The sequence below is a fragment of the Oncorhynchus mykiss genome, chromosome 13, assembly GCF_057628025.1.
Source record: "Oncorhynchus mykiss isolate SJ-2025 chromosome 13, ASM5762802v1, whole genome shotgun sequence".
Classification (NCBI taxonomy): Eukaryota; Metazoa; Chordata; class Actinopteri; order Salmoniformes; family Salmonidae; genus Oncorhynchus; species Oncorhynchus mykiss.
The window spans coordinates 43,127,592-43,145,363 of record NC_143034.1 but is presented as its reverse complement, the minus strand read 5'-3'; positions in this window follow the sequence as shown (position 1 = coordinate 43,145,363).

The window sequence follows — 17,772 nt, the reverse complement described above, 5'->3', positions numbered from 1 at the left end:
AGTAGTCTGTTATGGATCGATTACCTTGACATAGGGAAGACAGGGCCCTGGAAGCCTCCTCCCCAAAAACAGATCGATCAAAAACCCGTATCATCTCCTCCTTAAAATCCTGATACTGGTTAGTACACTCAGCCCTTGCCTCCCAGATTGCCGTGCCCCACTCACGAGCCCGTCCAGTAAGGAGAGATATGACGTAGGCGACACGAGCAGTGCTCCTGGCGTAAGTGTTGGGCTGGAGAGAAAACACAATATCACACTGGGTGAGGAACGAGCGGCATTCAGTGGGCTCCCCAGAGTAACACGGCGGGTTATTGATTCTGGGCTCCGGAGATTCGAAAGCCCTGGAAGTGGCCGGTGGATCGAGGCGGAGATGGTGAACCTGTTCTGTGAGGTTGGAGACTTGGGTGGCCAGGGTCTCAACGGCATGTCGAGCAGCAGACAATTCCTGCTCGTGTCTGCCTAGCATCGCTCCCTGGATCTCGACGGCTGAGTGGAGAGGATCCGAAGTCACTGGGTCCATTCTTGGTCGGATTCTTCTGTCAGGTGCGTGAATGAGGACCCAAAAGCGAATTAACAAACAGAGTTTCTTTAATGATGAACACACGTGGGCTCAGATGGACAGGTAGATTCCGACAGGACAGGACAAGGTTGCAGCAAACACGATGATAGTCTGGTTCAGGCATGAGACACACAAACAAGAATCCGACAAGGACAGGAACAAAAACAGAGAGAGATATAGAGGACTAATCAGAGGGAAAAAGGGAACAGGTGGGAAAAGGGGTGACGAGGTAGTTAGGAGGAGACAAGGAACAGCTGGGGGAAAGCGGGGTAGAAAAGGTAACCTAATACGACCAGCAGAGGGAGACAGGGTGAAGAGAAAGAACAGGAACAGGACACAACATGACAATACATGACAGAATAATGTAAGGATTGTAAAATAAATAACGAAACAAAACAAAAGTGGGGGAATATAAGTATATCCGTCCGAAGGTGTCAGTGATCAAACCTGGAAGTAAAAAATATGCATCGCTCTGAGCACAGCCGGGCTGAAAGTGAATTTAACGTTAAATGAGAGCTCTGACCGCCATCCATTGGTCTGCTCAGCGTCTTACATGTTCGGTAGCCCTTGTTGAGCCCGTTTAATACGTTTTCACCCAATATGGTTTAGTATGGATTCGAGTCCATGAGCAGACCCTAACACGCAATAACAAGGCACTCTAACCTGTACGAGGGATTGGTGTATATCCCCGGATAAACTTCCCTGCGTCCAAAACCGGGGAGAGCCAAATGTTCTCACCGGAAGGCGGGGTAATTCTTAGTCTTGCAGGGAAGAGTAAGGCTGGGCGAAGATGGAGTTTGTAGAGTTTGGTCATGACATCTCTGTAGTCGGCGCGATGCTTTGCCACATCGGGCGCATAATCCTCATATACACGGAATGGATGCCCTTTATGTGACAAGTTGCCGCTCATTCGAGCTTCACGCAGGATAAGATCCTTGGTCTTGAAACTGTGAAAACAGATGATTACTGGGCGAGGACGTTGGCCCGGTCCAGGCACTGGGACAAGGGAGCGATGTGCGCGGTCCAGCTGGGGATCCGAATCCAAAACATCCGATCCCATTGCATCCTTCAGTAGCTTGGCGAAGAAGTCTGTCGGGCGAGAGCCCACCTCTACCCCCTCTGCCAGACCAACAACGCAAAGGTTATTACGTCTGGATCGGCCCTCCAGGTCCACCACTTTCACAGAAAGCCTCTGCACACTATCCTGCAATGACGTGCATAGCTTCTCTAACTCGTCGATCCTACCAGCGTTGAATTCAGAAGCTTTCTCAAGGTCCACAATACTCTGGCCATGCGAAGCGACCGTTCCAATGATGCTCTCGATTTTGGTGTCCAGTTCAGCAATAGTGGCCTTAAGATCCTCAGCTATAGCAACACGTAGCTCCCCCAAAGCCCGGGTAAGTTCTGTAAGTGTCACGTTGTTGCATGTGCCTCCCGCCATGTCTGTCTCGTTGTTTAGTGGGGAGTAGGCCTCCGCTGTGGATTTATTGTCCTTTGGTCGCTTATTACTCGGCATTTTCATATAAAAAGTTACAATCTTGTATTAGAAAGAAACGTTTGTTGTAAAAAGTGCCATAAAGTAGGTTAAATTAGATTATTTCGCAAAAAAGTTGCAGGAGCCTCTCACGCACAGCCGTTCACTCCAACATGCTAGCTCAGCCCCCCTGAATTTATGAAATCTGTGCATGTGGAAAAATATTTTGATGTTGGGCGCCGTCCTCAAACAATCGCATGGCATGCTTTCGCTGTAATAGCTACTGTAAATCAGACAGTGCAGTTAGATTAACAAGAGTTTAAGCTTTCAACCCTTTATAAGACACTTGTATGTACCTAAATGTTTAATATCCATAATGTTTATGATTATTTATTTGAATTGCACGCCCTCCAGTTTCACCGGAAGTTGTCCCGCTGGCAGGACGCCTAGACCTAAGAAGTTGACTGTTCCACAGGTGCATGTTCATTAATTGTTTATGGTTCATTGGACAAGCATGGGAATCAGTGTTTAAACCCTTTACAATGAAGATCTGTGAAGTTATTTAGATTTTTACGATTTATCTTTGAAAGACAGGGTCCTGAAAAAGGGACGTTTCTTTTTTTTGCTGAGTTTACATGGAAACATTGTAACTTTAAGAGCTTGTACACTGTGTATATCAGGTTTACATCTAAATATTGTAAAAATGATATGATTAAATATGAGAATACTTTTGTGAAGATAGCAATGTGATTTTAGCCTTCTAAATGATACCATACCCCATTTAAAGGCACTTACATATTTTGTCTTGCCCATTCACCCTCTGAATGGCACACATACAGAATATATGTCTCAAAGCTTGAAAATGATTCTTTAACCTGTCTCCTGCCCTTCATCTATACTGATTGAAGTGGATTTAATAGGTGACGATAAAAGATCACAACTTTCACCTGGATTCACCTGGTCAATCTATTGTTTTGTACACTCAGTGTATGTTGTAAAAAGAATCCTACTCATGAGTCCATGTGGTTAATTTATGTCACTTTTGTTTTGAGCCTGCTTCACTGTGGGCTCCAAAATCAATTCAATCGCCTTTCACACAATGCAAACTCCTCCCACTGGGGTAACCTGTGCCAGATAACAGAATCCCCGTCACATGGGAAGTGTTCCAAAAACACATATATTCTCACGATTTCACATTTACATTTTGCATCCCCATGTTGTAGTTTGTAGTCACATGTAGTTTCATGTTGTCACATGTTTATTCACGTCACATGTTATCAGATTAACTTCCCGTAAACTTCCCGTAAAATCCCATGATCAAGATGTGGTTTTCATGAGGTTTTTACGTAAGGGTCATACCCCAAAAAGGCATGCTAACCTCTCACCATTACCAATAACAGGGGAGGTTAGCATGTCTTGGGGGTATGTTCTTTGACCCTCTAATTTTCTTACTTATCATTCAATTCAGGATTATCCATAACCACGGTAGCAAGTGTTTAGAAACATTATATTTATAATTGCAATAACAGTGACTACAAAATTACACAATACATTATTTACCATTCATTTTTATTGGGCACAAAATCAGAAACACAATCAAAACAAACTGAAAATGCATCCAACAAGATTGTAAAGTCCGTTACGTTCCCCAGCAAGAAAGAGAGAAAAAAGTCACTGATACAGATGAGGAAATTAACAAAGAGTCACTGGCCAGCAAACAAAACGAAACAGGCTGGGTTTTAGGAGGGGTTCTGAAAGAAGTGTCCAATGAAAGTTGACAAGCAACAACTACTGGAACCTAAAAGGCAGCCACCATGAGCGTCCACTTATTTGCCCACTAAGAGGCAACAAAATAAATTCCACACCAAACGTACTGACAGGAAGCAAACCAAAAAGTTGCAGCAAAACAAAATCACATAAAGGATTGTCTAGAAATCAAAACAGGGCGAGGCTACTAAAGGTGTTGACCCTCTGCGTCAATCAAGACAACTGGAGCACTGGTCAGCCACTCTTAAATAGCACCTGGGCCAGCACAGGTGAAACACCTTCTCACTAACAAGATGGTAAATAGCACAGGTGGAACACATACTGACTAATGAGGTGACACCAATCGGTGCGCCCTGTGTGCTAGCAAGCTATACGTGCTAAAGTCCAACCTCAAAACATAAATGGAAAAACCAAAGCCTGTAACAAGGTTGATGTAGTCATTGCTGTGCTAGGAATACGGGACCAAATACTAAACTGTTGACTATTTCATTTATAAGAATATTTAGGGGTTTGGAAATTGTATAAGTATAAAATAATATAGTTTCCGAATGTTTTTAGGATACAACATAGCTCAGTATTTGAAATGTTTATTTTAAGCAATCATTATTGCCCATCTAACAAAACCCTTTCTCCAGTTAAATAAGATCCGAGGAGCTAGATGTAGTTGTAGCCGCAGTGATAGTAACGACCCTACGACTAACCCTACACACACACACACACACACACACACACACACACACACACACACACACACACACACACACACACACACACACACACACACACACACACACACACCTCTCCCCTGGTAGCCACAGGGTCAGTCCCTGCCTCTACCTCCCTAGCAGCCCAAACCCAGCAGTGTCCAACCCACACAACTTGACCAGGTGAGCCCTACGGTGCAGCTCTGCCTCTGGGCTCAGGCCTCTCCGCCATTCATCACCCAGACGACACATTCCTGCTGAACGCCTGGGCGGCTTGCACTGCTCTCTGACGCCTACGACCCAGCAGCCTACTGGCCCTGGGGTGAGCTCACTGAGAAGGCATAGCAGACTTTGTTTTACAGTAGGTTCACTTTAGTTTACATCATTTTAAAGCAGTACTTTACTTGATATCTAAAAAAAGGAAATGTTGATGACCAAAACCAATAATTTATGCATAAATTCAGTTCAGTACATGTACTTGAACAACCACATAAACAGTGTAGGCTAGTTTACAGGAAGTCCATCCAATCCAGCCCTAGCGCATAGATTCAGCACTATCTACAGTAAATCTTCCTTGAGTCTAGCTAAAACCCTCTTACTGATGTCCATGCCTGCTTTTCCCCTGTACTCAGTCACACCTGTATATAAGTCTCAATACTGTCTTCACTACACCAGCAGCCCAGCCACTTTCACCAGACCTGATCCCACACCACCAACCGACAAAATCTGTGTTTGCAACGCCATGCACTTCCATCCGTGTACAATCTGATGCCGCTGCTTTCCTATTTGTTCGTGTTTTCCTCTATCTCTCTCGGCTCTGAGTCCCAGCAACAGCTGGAGCAGCTGGAGATCATAGATTTCAGACTTGTTCATTGTTTGATGTCCTCTGACATGCTCGCGCGTTGTTCTCCTTGCACTCCTCCTTCTCCTCCGCTCCTTTCCTCCGTCAGAGATGGATGGAAGGATGAAGCGGCTTCTCTTTCAAATAGGCCGCTGTGTGTTTCCTGTTCAAAGGTTCATTACCAGTTGTCACGCTGCTTTAATTACACAGATCTCTGACTCTAATCAGTCCACCAATGGGCATTGCTGGAATCACCCGGGACTTCCTGATCTGAGTTTATTGGCTAATCCACAAAGGAAGGACCAGATGCTCTGACGTTAGTCTTTCTACTACTATTTAGAATACATAAATGCTGGAAGACTGAGGGTATTAACAATTTGTTGGATTTCTTCGGTAAAGCCAACCTGGCGGTGGAATTCTTTGACTTGATTAAAGGCATTGTCTTTGCATTTTATGTGGTGGGGTGCGTGCAAATGGATGCTACCACCTCTGGTTGTACTCATAATCCTGCTATTCCACAGTGTGTTTGTGTGCTGGGGTGAGCATTTGTGTGTGGGTGTTTGTGTTCTTTTAGGTACGAAGTGAAAGTTATGGTTTTCGGGTGAAGTATGTACTGTAGAGTGGCAAGAAAAAGTATGTGAACCCTTTGCAAATACCTGAATTTTTGCACAAATTGGTCATACAATTTGATCTGATCTTCATCTAGGTCACAACAATAGACAAACACAGTCTGCTTAAACTTGTAACACAAACAATTTATAAATGTTCATGTATTTATTGAACACAGTGTGTAAACATTCACAGTGCAGGGTGGGAAAAGTATGTGAACCCTTGGATTTAGTAACTGGTTGACCCTCCTTTGGCACAAAAACCTCAACCAAACGTTTTCTGTAGTTGCGGATCAGACCTGCACAACTGTCAGGAAGAATTTTGGTCCATTCCTCTTCACAAAACTGTCTCAGTTCAGCAATATTCTTGGGATGTCTGGTGTGAACTGCTCTCTTGAGGTCATGCCACAGCATCTCAATCGGGTTGAGGTCAGGACTCTGACTGGGCCATTCCAGATGGCGTATTTTCTTTTGTTGAAGCCATTCTGTTGTTGATTTACTTATGTGTTTTGGGTCATTGTCCTGTTGCATGACCTAACTTCTGCTGAGCTTCAATTGGCGGACAGATAGCCTAACATTCTTCTCCAAAATGTCTTGATAAACTTGGAAATTCATTTTTCCGTCGATGATAGCAAGCTGTCCAGCCCCCGAGACAGCAAAGCAGCCCCAAACCATGATGCTCCCTCCACCATACTTTACAGTTGGGATGAGGTTTTGATGTTGGTGTGCTGTGCCTTTTTTCTCCACAAATAGTGTTGTGTGTTCCTTCCAAACAACTCAACTGCAGTTTCATCTGTCCACAGAATATTTAGCCAGTATCGCTGTGGAACATCCAGGTGGACTTTTGCAAACTTCAGACGTTCAGCAATGTTTTTTTTGGACAGCAGTGGCTTCTCCGTGGTGTCCTCCCATGAACAACATTCTTGTTTAGTGTTTTACGTATCATAGACTCGTCAACAGAGATGTTAGCATGTTCCAGAGATTTCTGTAAGTCTTTAGCTGACACTGTAGGATTCTTCTTAACCTCATTGATCATTCTGCACTGTGCTATTGCAGTCATCTTTGCAGGACGGCCACTCCTAGGGAGAGTAACACCAGTGCTGAACTTTCTACATTTATAGACAATTTGTCTTACCGTGGACTGATGAACATCAAGGCTTTTAAAGATACTTTTGTAAACCTTTCCAGCTTTATGCAAGTCAACAATTCTTAATCTTAGGTCTTCTGAGATCTCTTTTGTTCGAGGCGTGGTTCACATCAGGGAATGGTCCTTGTGAATAGCAAACTTACATTTTTTGAGTGTTTTTTAAAGGGCAAGGCAGTTCTAACCAACATCTCCAATCTTGTCTCATTGATTGGACTCCAGGTTAGCTGACTCCTGACTCCAATTAGCTTTTGGAGAAGTCATTAGCCTAGGGGTTCACGTCATTTTTCCAACCTGTGAATGTTTAAATGATGCATTCTATATAGACAAGAAAAACACAATAACTTGTGTGCTATTAGTTTACGCACACTGTGTTTGTCTATTGTTGTGACTTAGATGAAGATCAGATCAAATTCGATGACCAATTTATGCAGAAGTACAGGTAATTCCAAAGGGTTCATATACCTTTTCTTGCCACTGTATGTGACTTTGTATGGACGTATGCGAGTGTGTTCCATTGAGTTTGTGTATTGCTGTTTGCCGGGATATTTACCAAGTCAGAGATGTAATTGATGTGATGCAGGGCTGCAGGGTCTGCTCAAGGGAGAGGGAGAGGTAGAGGAGGAGGGAGGAGGAGGGGGAGGTGCGGATTTTAGGCCAGATGTGGCGTGGTGAGAGAGACATGGCTGTCTGGCAGGCAGGCAGAGATGAACGAGACCTGGCAACTCTCCTCTAGGTGGGGGGAGACCTGGAGGGAATGATACCGGCCGGTACGTAACATACTATAGAGACCTGTAGCTGCACAGACGGAACGAGAAAGAGAGAGAGCAAGCGAGAGAATGAGAGAGAGGGAGAGAGAGAATGAGAGAGAGAGAGAGAGAGAGAGAGTGAGAGAGAGAGAGAGAGAGAGAGAGAGAGAGAGAGAGAGAGAGAGAGAGAGAGAGAGAGGGAGGGATGGATGGATGGATGGATGGATAGATACCATGCCTCCCTCTTTCCCATGCTGTGGATGTATCTCTTGCGCTAAAGTGGCAGATTGTTAAAACAGAGGAAGGACAAGAGAGTGCAATTGTGGCTTTGTTTGAGAAACTAAGCAAGAGATTGGGAAGAGAGAGCTGTTTTGGATGAGCTGTGTGTGTGTGTGACGTTTGGGGGGCTGCCAGGCCGGGCAGGGCCCAAGCTGTGGGCATTGTTGGCTGATCAGGAGGACAGGCCTCAGGCCAGGGGTCTGCACTGTGCCCCCTTCAGCCCTGTCACCCTGGCCGTTATTGATGGGACAGCAAGGCAATGGACCACTGGGACAGGAGGGTCCCCAGGCCCCAAACCCCCACTACAGGGACAGACAGCGACACCCCCTCCACCCTAGATGAATAAGAAACAGCTGGGAGAAGACTGTCCAGCAACTAAGGTCTGGGGGGGGTTTGAGGGGGGTCAACCCCCCCCCCCCCCCCCCCGAATGAAATCGGTTTATTTTCTGGTGCTGACAAGGGTGTCAGTGTTCATTAAAGACAACGGGAGAGAAGCGACAGATTTTCCCCAGCTACCAAAGAAAGGGGATTGGACAAAGTCTCACTCGACAAAGGGGTTTTCAGATGAACATTTCACAACGCCCATTTCAGTTGTTTCGCCCGACATTTCAACAAACTGAATCCCATTTTAATGCATTTAAGATATTCATCTTGTTTTAAGCTATTTTTGTATATTCATCAGCAGTTGTCGTCCCAGTTCCATTTTCAGTTCAGTGATGTTCCCTCCACGGAGGAAAGGAGTCTGCACAGATACAGTTAGGCCACAATGATATACAGGCAGACGTGCTGCCATGACGATGGCTCTGTTGACGCTGATGACAATTATCCCTGCCCCTGAGAGACGGCGCACCGGATCAGAACCCCTTCGCTGTGCCGCAGGAGACCCGATGCGTTCTGACAGAGCTGTCAGCGGCCAGGTGGTGTGTTTGGGCTTTTTTCTCCTTTGCCAGCCCCGACCGTCACAGTCACCACCTCTATACCTCTCCTCTCCACAGCCGGTAATTTCGGCAGCCAACGTCGAAGCAGGGTGCCACCACCGTCGCACGTCGCTCATGTCTTAATTTCCCTCCGCAAGGCCCCGTTGTTCTGGCTGACAGTGAAAAATGGTTAGTCGGCTCGCATCTCTTTGCCGGAGCGCACAAGGCCAAATGGCGCAACATCTGGCGGAGGTTCATTGTCTCTGAGTTTACTGGCACGAGTTCCTGGCTAGCGCTTCTGGTTGCTTTTCCTTTTTTTTTTCTCTTTCCCACAACCCCTCCCTCTTCTCCAAGTGTCTTCCTTTCCTCCTCTTCTCCTCCCAGTGTCTTCCTTCCCTGTTCTTCTCTTTTAACTGCATGAAGAAGAGAGGGAGATGCTACATTGAGGCTAGGTGATGTTGAGGCTAAAATTCCTCAGAGAACATCAGGGGGGGGATCATTCTCCGTTTGGTACTCCCTCACATACCAGCATGTTTCTGCTCTTGTTAAGTATGAAGGATACAACCCATCACCACTTAGAGAAGACCACCTTTTTAACACAAGCCCCATTGCGCGATCTTATCAAAATACTATTTTTTCCGTGATGAAGACCTCAAAGCAAACCCTGGGTGTCTTCAGTGATTCTTCACACGGGTAACATGGGCCATATCTCTGTTTTATGGGAATGGCCTTGGATCTGAATAAAGACTCCCATAATTTATTGGTTAACTCGTCAGTGAAAGTTTCTATGATGATATACGGCCAGAAAAGTATTTCCCTCTCCGGCAGTGGTCTTTGGCCTGGTGTCTCAATCGGTTACAGAGGGTTCAGAAGCAATGCATCAGTATACTGCACTATTGTGAAACACAGCGCATTTGGGGAAACATCAGCTTGGACGGCTGCTGTTGGTGGCTGCGTTACTCGGGTTGACACACATTGATCATGACTTTGGTCGTGCAAACCTCAATTGGACGCCCTTTTCAAGTGGCACACTCAAAATATTATTCCACAAGTCTAAGGGCCAACGTGCTCAAGCGTCTGTCATCAAACAAAGTGGAGAACCGTGCCGTAACACTTACGGTTCTACTGACCCACTGATCCAGCCGTATACATGACAAATCACAAGTGCACTTATGACAAACATTTATGACAAATCAATTAGCTTTCAAGAACTTATGAGCTTTGAAGGACCTACTCAGGTGTATTTATTTAGATGCCAGAGTAATGGTACAAGGTGTATTTATTTAGATGCCAGAGTAATGGTACAAGGTGTATTTATTTAGATGCCAGAGTAATGGTACAAGGTGTATTTATTTAGATGCCAGAGTAATGGTACAAGGTGTATTTGACTGTGTGTATACTACTGTGCATGTGCGGATGTCTCCTGTCACTGCTGTTGATCCATCCCCTGATCCGAGAGACGCTTTCGGTTCCTGCAATTAATCTCCCATGCGGATAATTCATTACCGTTTTGAAATGAAATGGTGTAGGCCTGTGAACAGATGTGTGCCTGTGATTTAAAGCTAGTGGAAAGGAGGGTGCAAGGAGAGCTTCTCCATGAGTCCACGCCGCCAGGCAGGTCGTAATTGTTTAATATTTACGACCCCGGCGCAAGGTTGTGTAATCTACAGTTTTTTTTTTTAAGGTGGAAATTCCTCGCGAGGCCGGTTATTAAAAACAGATTTATTCAAAGCATTGAAATATGCAGCTCCCTCTCCTCCCTCTATCTGCCTCCTCCTCGGCCGTTAACGCTCCATGGGAAACGTTTCTCTTTTGTCGGCAGGAAATGTACTCTCTCTCTCTCTTCTGGCGAATCATTCAGCCAGAACGCTACTGTAACTGAGTGGAGACAATGAGGCCGTTTTAGTCCAAACCGCAGGGCTGATGCAGATGGGAGAGAGATTAAAGGAGACTTGATTTCAGACCCCCCCCCCCCCCCCCCCCCCCCCCACACACACACACACTCACAAATCTATTTTACGAGCCCCTCCGGATCGAGCTGGGGATTCTCTTTTGGCCTTTCTGTGCTCCGTCCGCGTTGATTCCGTCTGTCTTCATTTTCATTCTCTCTTGCGGTGTATAAAAGAGGACAAATAAATCGGAATAAATCAGACTTTTACTGTACTGTTGCTGCTCCTCCGTAAACTGCGGGAAGGAAGACAGCTTTATAAGAGCGCGGTTGCAGGAGGCGTGGAGCGAAGCGCTGTCGCAACGGGTCTTTTATGTCGTTGGGTTTGGTTTGAGGCTTTGCTCCTCTGGATCAGTTGGTTTTTCATTGTGGAGACGGCACATCCAGCTGGAGAGACATTTGGATTGGAGCTGTAATTCTTTCGCTTTTGCTAATTAGCTCAACCCATATCGCTCTCCATCCGGCTGCTCTGCAGCGACTCGTTAAAAGACAACGGGAGACCAAACTGTCCAACCGATACATTTATAGGAGTCAAGTTCTCACAAGTTCTCAGTAGTCTATCACACAACCACAAAAGGCGTTAAACAGCTCCAAACTGTATCAGACCACAACGATGAGCTGAACTGCACTTGTTTCCCAAGGCTCTCCTTTATACAGTCTAGTGAATTCACCACAACTGCTATGTTATCTCATCAAGTTAATCTCTCTCTCTCTCTCCCTCTCCCCCTCCCTCCAAGGGAATTATTGGCATGGGAAACATAGTTTAAGTACATTAGGGAAAATAAATAAACATAAATATGGGTTGTATTTACAATGGTGTTTGTTCTTCACTGTTTGCCCTTTTCTTGTGGCAGCAGGTCACAAATCTTGCTGCTGTGATGGCACACTGTGCCATTCCACCCAGTAGATATGGGAGTTTATCCAAATTGGGTTTGTTTTCGAATTATTGGTGGATCTGTGAAATCTGAGGGAAATATGTGTCTCTAATATGGTCATACATTTGGCAGGAGGTTAGGAAGTGCAGCTCAGTTTCCACCTCATTTTGTGGGCAGTCTTCTCTTGAGAGTCAGGTCTGCCTACGGCGGCCTTTCTCAATTACAAGGCTATGCTCACTGAGTCTGTACATAGTCAAAGCTTTCCTTAAGTTTGGGTCAGTCACAGTGGTCAGGTATTCATTCTTTCCAGGGCCCAGGGCGGGCAGAATCTGTGCAGAATACATAGGTGCTGCTGTAGGCCCTTCTTGGTTGGTGACAGAAGCACCAGAATAGTAGACATTTTACTTCAGATTCAATTAGGGTCAGGCCGGGGACTGCAGACTGTTTTAGTGCCCTCGTTGATATATATGTTGAAGAGGGTGGGGTTTAAGCTGCATCCCTGTTTCACCCCACGGCCCTGTGGAAATAAATTATTTTTTTGCCAATTTTAACGGCACACTTGTTGTTGGTGTACATGGATTTTATAATGTTGTATGTTTTCCCCCAACACCATTTTCCATCAATTTGTGTAGCAGACCCTCATGCCAAATTGAGTCAAAGGCTTTTTTGATATCAACAAAGCACGAGAAGGCTTTGCCTTTGTTTTGGTTTGTTTGACAATTAGGGTGTGCAGGGTGAATATGTGGTCTGTAGTATGGCAATTTTGTAAAAATCCAATTTTACATTTGCTCAGTACATTTCTTTCATTGAGGAAATGTACGAGTCTGCTGTTAATGACAATGCAGAGGATTTTCAAGGTTTTGGTCAAATTTATCTCCACTTTTGTGGAGTGGGGTGAGCAGTCCATGGTTCCAAATATTGGGGAATATGCCAGGGCTGAGGATGATGTTAAAGAGTTTAAGTATAGCCAATTGGAATTTGTTGTCTGTATATTTAATTTAATTGAGGATACCATCATCACCACAGGCTTTTTTGGGTTAGAGGGTTTGTATTTTGTCCTGTAGTTCATTCAATGCAATTGGATAATCCAGTGGGGTCTGGTAGTCTTTAATAGTTGATTCTAAGATTTGTATTTGATCATGTATATGTTTTTGCTGTTTGTTCTTTGTTATAGGGTGTCATGACGTTGGCCTGGGGGGTAGGTTTATGACAGTCATAAATACCTCTTCCCCCCTTTTTCCTCTCTCTACCCTACTGATGTTACATTTGTAAAACCATTGGTTAACATAGAGATTCTGGGAACATCAGAAGGTGGCTGGAAATTAACTATATTCTGGTAATCCGACCAACTGAACATCTGCAGTGGTACTTAATGAATATGATGTCAGTTCGGTTGCCATCTGAGACATTCTCATCAATGATAAGATGACATAAACTCTACAGTGGAAAGTCTACACATCAGAGTTATCGGATTCACATGGAATTGTTGTTCCATGTAAATGATTGAATATGAAATTATTCATGATGGGATGAAATATGATTTTAGCTTCTAAAATGTGAGATTTGGGTTTTCATAAGATAGGGCTCTGCTCAATCAGTAGCCCGCCCCTGTGAAGGGACATGGGCTATAAAACTTTTCAAACACGCCCTCCTCTCCCTTCCTATATAAGCCCTTGACGACAATATAACCTCCTGTTCAGAGGACGTGAGGACGACGGTCCGATATCAGAATGGTTCAGATAATAACTACAGAACGAAGCCAACATCAGCGTGAGCTTTGGTTGCGAATGGTATGAACTTTGAACTCTTATTCACTACAGAAGTGATACCTCCTAGCCGTTGAGTTAGCAACAGCCGCTGCAAACGAGGGTTAGGAAGGAACAGACAGAGTATCCCGTCTACCACACAACGACGTTACTACAACGTATTCAATTTACCAGCAGAGACATTCTTCAAGGGACAAAGGACTCGGTTGGGCAACACGGCCTTTCATCTACCACCAACCTACTGAAGCGCAGCTCAGAGTAAATATTTATTGCGTTTTCCAAATGGGCGCTAATTTAGAATCCATAAGATACTGTATTTACGATAGCACAGCTTCGCCCTTTGATCCTCAGTCTTCCTGCTCTTTCACTTTCACCCAGCCCCTTTTCTTTTGTGTAACAAGCTGTCATATCTGTTCCGCCCGCTAGGGACGTTTTCCTTTATGACGTAATTTGTAATCAAGTTATGATTTAATTACGTGTATGTGTAATTCTGTGTGATTAGTTAAGTATTTAGTAAATAAATAATTAAACCCAATTTTGTATTGCTGATTCAAGTTGTTCGCCAGGGTTGGTGCAGATAACTAAGAATTTACAACTTTCAGATGAGACTGAATTAAGATGACGATTAATATTGACTGCTATTGATGTAAAATATTACTAGGTCTTTAAGAGTTTATTCGGAAGATAACAGCTCTATAAATATTATTTTGTGGTGCCCGACTCTAGTTAATTACATTTACATGATTAGCTCAATCAGGTAATATTAATTACGGAGAAATTATTTGATAGAATAGCATGTCATAACACTTAATCCGGTATAGCCAAAGACACGACAAGGGCCAAAAAGATGGGAGAGGTGGTATACCCATACATCTCCATTTTGGATAGATAACTCTTCGTGTTGTTGTTTGATAAGTGTTTTCCAATTTCCCCAGAAGTGGTTAGAGTCTATGGATTCTTCATTTACATTGCAGAGCATCCAGGCAGATAGACAGGACAGGTTGGAAAACCTGCGAGGATGCAAGGATCACAATGCGGCCCCCCATGCTGAGGGCAGTTTGTCACCGGGCTCTTTTACACATCAAGTCCCAGGCCTTGTCACTTCCTGGGCTTGTGCTAGCCCCACAGTAGCGCTCTGTCACTCCATAGGGGAAACGCTTCAAAATAGCTAGATGAAAGCTAAGTGGGGAGGGGGCCTGGGGGACGTTTATCTTTGTGCGTACCAAGGCCTCTTTCATGCCAAACAAACCCTCTCTAGCATTCCCCAACGTACTGCAGGCTCCAAACTCAAAGACAAAGGTGGTTGAAAAAGAAAGTGATTGACGGGGAGGACAGCTGAAGGTGCGTGCAATGCGATCAAGGTGAATGCTAGCAATGTCACGAGCTAGCTACACAAGCTACAACTGCAACTCCAAAAGCTTGGTACAGTAGCCACGGTCTCATATAGTGCTAGTATTCCAATGATACACTGGTAGGTTACCAGTAACATCACACTGCGATAAACACAAAATCAACTCAAATTAAATGTTACTTTTCGCATGCTTTGTAAACAACAGGTGAAATGCTTACTTACAAGCCCTTCCCAACAATGCAGAGAGAAAAATATAGAAAATGAATAACACGAGGAATAAATACACAAGGAATAACAATAACTTGGCTATACATACACAGGGTACTAGTACACGAGGTGATGTGCTGGGGTACGAGGTAATTGACGTGGATATGTACATATACGGTGCCTTGACATGATTTTGTCCCCTATACATAATACATATGTATGGCCCCTCAATCAAGTATTGCATTTCAAGCACAGATTCAACTACAATGACGAGGGAACTTTTAGAAAGCCTCATAAAGAAGGGCAGGGATTGGTAGATGGGTAACCATAACAAATCAGACATATAATATATATTTAGAAACACCATTAAGGGTGCAATTCAGAAGGTGACTGGGGCAAGACAAAATATTTAAGTTTGAGTGTGTCAAGAACTGCAACACTGCTGGGTTTTTCAGGCTCAACAGTTTCCCTTGTGTATCAAGAATGGTCCACCACCCAAAGGACCTCCAGCCAACATGGCACAACTGTGGGAAGCATTGGAGTCAACATGGGCCAGCAATCCCTGTGGAATGCTTTCGACACCTTCTAGAGTCCGCATTGTGGATGTTCTGAGGGCAAAAGGGAGTGCAACTCTATATTAGGAAGGTGTCCCTAAAGTGTTGTACACTCAGTGTATTAAACCACCCAGACAGATCAAAGACACAGTCATCATTCTGAACTGAGCTGCAGGACAGGAATGAAGCTGTCACCAACAAGTCCATTGATGAAATTAAAACAGCTTACAGTGTCCAATGTCTCACTAAAACATTGTAGTGACTCCACAATAATGACCAAAATGAGTGAAAATAAAAATATATATACACACACACACACATACAAACATATACATACAGTGCCTTGCAAAAGTATTCATCCCCCGTGCCGTTATTCCTATTTTGTTGCATTACAACCTGTAATTTAAATAGATTTTCATTTGGATTTCATGTAACCCGACATATACAAAATAGTCCAAATTGGTGAAATGAAATTTAAAAAAATAAAAAAATTCTATGGAAAAGTCGTGAGTGCATATGTACAGTTGAAGTCGGCAGTTTACATACTGTACATACAAATACACATACACACCTATACATATACATACAATATTGCATCTTGTATGCAACAAAGCCCTAAAGTAATACTGCAAAAAAAACAGCAAAAAGGGAATACAATACAACACATCACTGAGTAACTGCTTTAATATTTTCAAGTGGCTGCATCAAGGTATGAGTTCTTCAGCATAAAAAGAAATGGGATGTAGTTATTATAGGCAAAAACCGGGTTCAGTCTGCTTTACCCCAGAGACTGGGAGAGGAATTCACCTTTCAGCAGGACAATGACATACAACACAAGGCCAAATCTACACTTTAGTTGCTTACCAAGAAGACAGGGAATGTTCCTGACTGGCCAAGTTACAGTTTTGATTTAAATCTGCTTGAAAATCTATGGAAAGACTTGAAAATGCTTTCTAGCCATGATCTCGACAGAGCTTGAAGAATTCTAAAAAGAATAATGGGAAAATATTGCACGATCCAGGTGTGCAAAACTCTTACAGACTTACCCAAGTAGACTCACAGCTGTAATCAATGCCAAAGGTGTTTCTAATATCTATTGACTAAGGGAGTTGAATACTTATACAATGGCTATATTTTAGTTAATTTCTATTCATCTTTAAAAAAAAACATATACAGTACCAGTCAGAAGTTTGGGCATTCCAGGGAATTTCTTTATTTGTACTATTTTATATGTTGCAGAATAACTGTAAAGACATCAAAACTATGAAATAACACATATGGAATAATGCAGTTACAAAAAGTGTTAAATCAAAATATCTTTCATTTTTGAGATTCTTCAAAGTAGCCACCTTTTGCCTTGATGACAACTTTGCACACTCTTGGCATTCTCTCAACCACCTTCACCTGGAATGCTTTTCTAACAGTCTAGAAGGTGGTCCCACATATGCTGATTTCTTCCACTTTGACATTCAATTTTTTTTGTCTAGATTGTTGACAAAAACCAAAAATGTGATAACTGTTAATCCCACCGTGTAACATAATAAAATGTCAACAAATCCAAGGGGTCTGGATGCTTTTGCAAAGGCTCTGTAGGTTAGAGGTAAAATTACTAGGCAACGGGATAGATAATAGACAGTAGCAGCAGTGTATTTGATGAGTCTAAAGAATTAGAGCAAAAAGGATCATGTGCAGACAGTCTATGTAGCTAACTTGTTAATAGTCTTATGGCTTGCTGTTCAGGGTCCTGTTGGTTCCAGACTTGATGCATCATTACCGCTTGTCGTGCGTTAGCAGAGAGAACAGTCTATGACTTGGGGGGCTGGAGACTTGAGATTTTTAGGGCCTTCCTCTGACACCGCCTGGTCTAGAGGTACTGGATGGCAGGGTGCTTGGCCCCGGGGATGTACTGGGCCGGATTACCCTATGTAGCGCCTTGCAGTCGGATGCCAACCAGTTGCCACCGACCCAGTCAAGATGCTCTCAATGGTGCAGCTATAGATCTTTTGGAGGATCTGAGGGCACATGCCAA